General features: G+C 35.5%; 1 pseudogene; it reads right to left on the reverse strand.

Moving 5' to 3' along the window:
* Positions 1 to 1,565: 1,565 nt before the first annotated feature.
* Positions 1,566 to 7,977, reverse strand: part of LOC107743185 (mdm2-binding protein-like) — a 24,939-nt pseudogene continuing 18,527 nt past the window's right edge.

Here is a 7,977-nt window from a genome sequence, read left to right on the forward strand (position 1 = left end):
TCTTGAATACCGCTCCGGAGCGCTATTCAAGGTTTAGTGTATCCCATCATGCATCATGTTTTGGAATAAATCGTAAGATTTTTGCAGAGATCTCGCGAGAGGTTACGGAAACTTTTCCAATGTAAGTTAAATATTAATATAATAATTAGGCTATTATTGCATATAATTTGGTAGAAAAACAGTGTTGCACGTTTTACTGGTGCAAAGAGGAGTAGTGGTGATATTTATTTTGTACACCATTTGCAAATGCTTTTCATCACTTAATTAGAAGCAGCTGCAACTTAAACTGTCATCTGTTATAGGCACTACTGAACAGATATTTAGAAGTTGATTTTAAAATGCAAAGTTTTTAAATTAAAATAAAGCTATGCAAACACTTGCATTTTTACAACACTATAAGTGTGTCCCATACGGTAATGAAAAGTTCGACACACACTTATGGTCTTCATCCGCACTTGAACACTTGGGCCAAATACAGGACATACGTCATATAAGTAGTCAAATGGTCAAGTGCAAAGACCGCAAGTGTGGGTATTTGGACAAGGGGTCAGTGCGATTCACTACCAAAGATTAAAAGATAGAACAATATGAAGAATTTAAACACATTTACAAGATGAAACGATCAATCCATGAAAGAGGAAAACTTAAAAACATCTTGCCATATAAGTGCAAGTAAAAGTTGTACAGTTAGTTTATAGAGTTGATAATATTTAGGTATAAAAACACTTAAAATCTAAGCCCATATGTAGTCATGTTTAAAGCTATTGATTCTAAAACTTATATTGCATATTATCTATGTTTATATTAATTTAAAATAAACGCTTAATTACTATTAAACTAAGCTAACTTGTGTAATGGATTAAGGGTATAATAATTATATCATATAAAATAATTAAAAAAATTAATCTCTAAAAATCAGACAATTTTATCTTTAAAAATGTTTTTCTATGTAGTGTCCTTTAATTTGGAGTAAGAGAAACTGGGGGAGTGGGGTATGTGAATAATGGCAGTAAAAAATAATCACAATTCTTAGCGAATAATGGAAACTGTTTGTAAATGGGAGTGAAGAGCTTTGCTCTTGACATGTAAACATCATAATGTGATTAAGTCCTTACTCTAATTATTGGAAATAATTGCATTATTCGTGTGCATGTAAACGTAGTCATCGTTTTTACATTAACACTTGAACAATAGTCAATTGCAGGAATTATTAAAAAAAATAGTATGAAATAGTTGCTTCACTACATTTCACTGCTGAGGCTGCTGCCATTTTGAGTATTTCCCATAGACTGTATAAAAACAGTTATTTCAGCATTGTGGTCAGGTGGTGCAACTCGGAGGTCGAGTCACTGAGTTTTTTGAAGTGACTTATGTTGTATGATGAACGGATTGCAATTTAGGTTTTTACTCACTCCTATAAGAATTTAAAACACTGGTTACATCAGATATGGTAACAGATTTTTAGACCCCACTGATTTTCATAATGACAAAAGTATTGTTCAAAATGTCTTGTATTCAGCAGAACAAAGAAAAGGTAATATAGGTTTGAAACAACATGAGGGTGACTAAATTATGCCTTATTTTTGAGCGAACAATTTTTTTTATAAACAAAGAAATCACATAATGGATACGTAGAGCAGCAGGTGCTACACACATCCAGGCGTGGCATAAGCTTTAACCCATTCTTCCGCATTTCACTTAGTTCTACTGTTTAGGAATAATGTTATTCACACTTCCTCATTTTCAGCGCAAGTTTCAATAAATGGTCACTGGGGAGGAAGTTTCAAGTTCTGAAAATGACAGCATATTTTCATAGTACGATGAACTCTTCTGAAAAGTTCAAGGAAAATTTGATTCTTCATGCTGTGAACCCTTTTATATCAAGACGTCAGCATGGAGAACAAAGTGAGATGTTTAAACACACTGTAGAAAGGAGTCTGAAACCAAGTCTAAAGTTTAATAGTTTACCCACGCAGATCAAAATACTGATTCAGCTTGGTAAAAATCACAATGTATCACAATGTATCAATAAACTAAAACCTTATTAAAAACATCTGTTTTATTCAACATCATAACACGGAGTTTCACCATATGAACTAGAGCAGCTCTGGTGATAACAGTGAGTTCAGATTGCATGTTTCCTTCGAGGGCTCTCAGGGTTGCCAATGTAATGTGCAGCCCCCTCCCTCCTTTCCCATCACCCCTCTGGGCACCCAGGAGCGAGAACAATGGCCCTGTGTGGGACTGGAATGTGTCCGGCGACGTTGCCAAACGAGACACCCTCAACCTTCTCTGGGCGGGGAGTACCAGAGAGCAGTTACTCTTTATGACCTCAGCCCAATGTGACCTTAGGTAATTTTAGGTTAAACTACTTGCAGCGGTAGTTTAGTGCCGATAGCTTGTGTGTGACCAACGAAAAAGAAAAGATGAGGCAATCACAGAAGGAATGACGAGCTGAGACTCTCATGTGTTCCTTGTTTCATGCTTGAGTTGTGATTTGAGCGAACTGATTACTGAAATACGATCTGGGGAGAAACGCCCTCGGACTGATTTTCATGATGCAAAACAGCGCTTCTCAGAAAACGTGGGGCCATATTTGGCTGTTGTTTACATTAAAATGATTATCACAAACACAAAAAAACAATATAGAAATAAATATGTACATGCCAGGAACAGTTGTATAATTAATGCTGTGAAGTTCTACAGCATTTAAAGCACTTTTCTTAAAGCTCCATCCCTTCACTTTGTAGCATCATGATGTTAGTTCTTATCCCGGTGTCCTACTGCAGGTTTACCTTCAATGTTTCCAACTACAAATCAAGTCATCTTTTAGATGATTTCTCCACAACCCAATCAATCACCTGTGGATGAGAACAGCGTGTGTATAAAAACATTTTACATTGTATCAATTTTGAGGGCAGCTTACAAAAACAACTCAAAACAACACAGCTGTAATTTGTTATTTTCATCAACTCGGGTCCTCTCAGAACACAATAAGCTGAAGTGCGTGCTTTACCTGTTTGACATTGTTGCTGGCTGCTTTCTTCATTTCCTCATGAAGGCCACGTGAGGTTTGTAAAACAAACAGGTTGCTGAGGCATAACGGCTCGGAGAAGAGCATTGTGCAAGCTAGACTTTGCTAATGCTTTATTACATTTATGCATACTTATACTAACATTCAAAGGTTTGGGGTCAGTACGATTTCTTTTCAATGAAATAAATTTTATTCAGCAAGGATGCATTAAATTGATTAAAAGTGACATTAAAGACATTCAGATTATTAAATGAAGTTTGTAAAATCAAGGTTTTCATAAAATATTAAGCAGAACAACTTCAATGTTTTAAACAGTGATAATAATAATAAATGTTTCTTGGGCACCAAATCAGCATATTAGGAAGATTTATGAAGGATCATGTGACGCTGAAGATTGAAAATGGCTGCTGAAAATTCAGCTTTGCCATCACGAGAATAAATTGCATTAAAGATTCAAATAGAAAATGGCTTTTCATAATGAATAGTTACATTCTTTAAAAAACATTGAGTAAAAGAAAAAAAACAACTTACTGAACTGAAACTTTTATATGGTAATGTATGCAAATGCTCTACTACATTTATACATAAATGTGTTTTGAGTTTGACTAGCATACCATTATAATAATTACATTTAGGTGAAAATATGGATGCATGTAAATTTTCATCTGAATATAAACATTAATAAATTAACTTTTATTAACTTAAGCTTAAGTTAATATATCCATGACAAGTTACATTTAAAGGGATAGTTCACCCAAAAATTTCTTCATTAATTACTCACCCTCATGTCTTTCCAAACCCGCAAGACCTTTGTTCATCTTCAGAACACAAATTAAGATATTTTTGATGAAATCCGAGAGCTTTCTGACCCTGCACAGACAGCAAGCAACTACCATGTTCAAGGCCCAGAAAGGTGGTGAGGACATCGTTAAAATAGTCCATGTGACATCAGTGGTTCAACCGTAATGTTATGAAGCTACGAGAATATTTTTTTGTGCGCAAATAAAACAAAAATAACGACTTTATTCAACAATTTCTTTTCAATGGTTTTCTTTCCATGATGGTTGAACCACTGATGTCACATGGACTATTTTAACGACGTCCTTACTACCTTTCCAGACCTTGCATGTTTCAGTTGTGTTGCTGTCTATGCAGGGTCAGAAAGCTTTTGGATTTTCATCTTAAAGGGGTCATATGTTCTTGCTAAAAAAGAACATTATTTTGTGTATTTGGTGTAATGAAATGTGTTTATGCAGTTTAAGGTTCAAAAAACACATTATTTTCCACATACTGTACATTATTGTTTCCCCTCTATGCCCCGCCTTTCTGAAACGCTTAACCACTGATTTCTAGTCGTGTCCTCTTTTTTTCTGCTTTCGCAACGAAACACACAGTGTCCTCACAACATGGCGGCGGCGGTGGCAGCAACAATAAAGTTACACCTTCTTTCGTGTTCAGAAGATGAACAAAAGTCCTACGGGTTTGGAATGACATGAGGGTGAGTAATTAATGACAATTTAAATTTTTTAGGTGAAGTATCCCTTTAAAGGTTGCATATAGCATCCCCCCCCAGTCCACTTAGAACATTTATTTATACAAAACATCACACAACCATGAGATATAAGCCACCCAAGTTTACACAGAACATCAATGTCAGTTCAGTATACATCACCTTGACCTGTCCTGATGAACAACATTAAGAACTATGCTGGTAAGTGAAGGCTAGCCAAACATAACAGAGGCCATTTATATATTGAGGTCTTAAAGGTACCGTAGCAGAGACAGTCTATATACACTGTGTAAATTATGAATGATTTTGGTGCGCATAAAAATCTTGACTAAATCAACTTCAGGGAAAAATACTAAGGTGCTACGAAAGTTATTTTTTTCCTCACTGAATGCTTTAGGAACAAAGCGAATTGAAGCACGTTTCTTGAACTAAGTTTTTGCTCCCCTGTCATGGATAAATGATGTCGATAACATCAATCGGCAGCATTTACGCAGCATATTTTGAGCGCTTCAAAGATGTCCTAAAGGCAGGACAGCAGGGTGCGAGGGAAAGAGGCAGAATGATTCGTACCTACCTTCAGATAAAACTTTGATATGTCAAACAGTCTTTGACTACAGGCTTCAAAGCACTTGTGTTCACTGCTGATCCCATGTTTATTGAGCGTCTTAGCAACCACCTCCCTCAGCATCTGAAGCAGAAACAACGGATGAGAACGATGCACAATCACGTAACTACTGCACCCACAGACCTCACATAAAGACCTGACATTTGCTGATGACTGGTGGTGAATACACTGAATAAAGTAAAGGGTTTAAGGTTTTGAATTGGCTGAGAGCTGTTTTGCCTGATTCCATGGCTCTCTGGAATACTTGATTCTGACTGGTCAAATGCAGCATTCAGTGGGCAGATATTTTGAAATAATGACCCTTAAACTGCATATTTGACCGTATTCCCTAGCAACCAATTTTCTACAAAGCTCTACTATTTTTATGTCTCTCTTAGAACTTAAATCAATATTTCATACCCATATATTAATTTGTCAAGTTGTAATGTTCAAGCGGGGTAATGTACATTATGGAAATATATTTAGGTTTTGCCTTGTTTAAATATCTTCAATATTACATTTCTGGCTGATACCAATAAATTAATGTTTTAAACTATTCAATTTGAATCATTATTTACAATTTATTCATTCTGTCTAAAACTAAATAAAACACAATCAGTCTTTTTTTAAAACAAGTTAATAGGCAATGCAAAATTATAATGTACAGTAAGAAAAATAGATATTCATTTTGAGATTTGCTAAAAATGACATCATAATGTTAAAATTAGTGTTTTTAAAGATGAATTTAAGTGAACATTATGAGACAGCAAAAAAGGAAAATAAGCATGAACAAATAAATACCCAAAATTGACCTATTTATGTCAGAGGCAATAGGCTCTTGGCCAGCTCTCCGTAATATAGCATGACTGCTTTTTGGGTGACCCATCTTTTAAAACTTTCCCATTCTGCCCCCCTTTCTCTCCTATTTCACATCCTGTCTACTCTCCATACTGTCCTCTATAAATAAAAAAGCAACACAGAAATATATCTTTAAAAAAATATATATTTACCTATTTATATGCAATATCTGCCAATAACTTTAAAAGAAAAAAAACCTAATATCACATGACAAACAAAATGATACCAATATATATTGTGCATCACTAATGCAGATTTTACCCCAAATTTCTGCAGAAAATGTGCAAATATCAATTCTCCAGAGCCTGGTCATTAGCACTTACCCTGTTGTGTTTCTGGGAGCGGGACTCGGTCTGGGTGGGTTTTTGATTGGGCGAGGGGTCGGCAACCGAAGCAGAACGTCTGGCCAGACCTGAGCTGGAATGGGAAGCTTGCTGCCGCAGAGCCCCCACTGCTGGGTGAGTACCACTTGCACCCAGAGATCCAGAGCTCTCCGATTTACAGAACCTGCCAAAGGGATTTTAAAAGGGATGAGATGGATGGTGTAAGATATTGCTTCTCTGAGATCATCAATCCCACAATCTCACTTTGTAACTCACATCAAAACTCTAATCAAAATGACTTGATGTGACGGCCTACTTAAGCATTGGAGCACACACTTCTACCTCTTTTTCTTCAGTAGATGTCAGCTCCAGCGCTCTCTTTCTAAGCCCATTTAATAAGAAACTGCTCAGTTCCAGGATTATTTTTTTTATCCTTGAACATAAATTTCCAGGCTTGTGCTTTTAGTTCCCGATGATGTGACACCGCTGTGGTAATTTCAGAGTCTGAGATGATGATGATAGGCCTTAAAATTAATGTGGCCCCTGGAGTTCTGCAGTAGGTCAGCATTTAAAAAAAAGTCAATAAGCTCATGTCCTGACAACACATCATCTAATGCACGCTGGGCTTCTGTGGCGGCAAAGAAGGCCAAACATTAGACATTTGATCACTGCCATATGTGAAGCGCATTTAGAGAGGGTCTACTTGATTTCAGCTAAAAATGCCGGAAATAGTAAGACTTTGACTTTCAATGCAGTGCTGCTCAGTAATTTTTATTTATTGCTCATTTCACCCTTTGACAAAGCCATCAAGCACAGATCTATATTCAGTTTGGGTGCGAGTGACGTATGGCGCATTCAAATGCATGTAAAGTGGAGGAACGGAGGGACAGAGGAAGGCAATGATGAGCAGGCAGAACTAAAATGAGCCACAAGGGAGAATCAATGAACTGACAGCTTCAGAAAATTTACCTAACTGGAGAAACATTAGTTTGACTGTCTAACTGAACGTCCCTCTTCTGAGAACTGGTGTGTAATGATAGGTCGACTTATTTAAATACTGGCAAGTAGAATATCATTACAACAGCCTGGCCTTAAACACTCTTAACAATAATAAAAATAATACAAATCATTATTAATATTTGAGCACCAATAATAATAATCGATAATTAAGCACCAAATTGGCATAATAGTATGATTTCTGAAGGATCATGTGACACTGAAGACTGAATTAATGGCTCCAGAAAATTCAGCTTTGCCATCACAAGAATAAAATACATTTTACAATATATTCAAATAGAAAACAGTTATTTTAAAATAGAATAATATTTCACAATATTACCATTTTTACTGCATTTTTGATCAATTAAATGCAACTATTGCAACACAAAAGGACCTGAAAAATTATTGTATCTAATTTAGGGCTGCAAAACGATGAATCACTATTAATCGCATTCAAAATAAAATTTTATGTTTACATACTATATGTGTGTGTACTGTGTATATGTATTATGTATATATAAACACACACACATATATGTATATAGTTAAAAAAATATTTGTATGTATATATATTTAGACTTGCAAAAATGTTTTAGTATATATAAACATAAATATTTTATATATAAACCTAACATATTTTCCCTTAATA

The sequence above is a fragment of the Sinocyclocheilus rhinocerous genome, unplaced genomic scaffold, assembly GCF_001515625.1.
Source record: "Sinocyclocheilus rhinocerous isolate Xijiao unplaced genomic scaffold, SAMN03320098_v1.1 scaffold946, whole genome shotgun sequence".
Taxonomy (NCBI): domain Eukaryota; kingdom Metazoa; phylum Chordata; class Actinopteri; order Cypriniformes; family Cyprinidae; genus Sinocyclocheilus; species Sinocyclocheilus rhinocerous.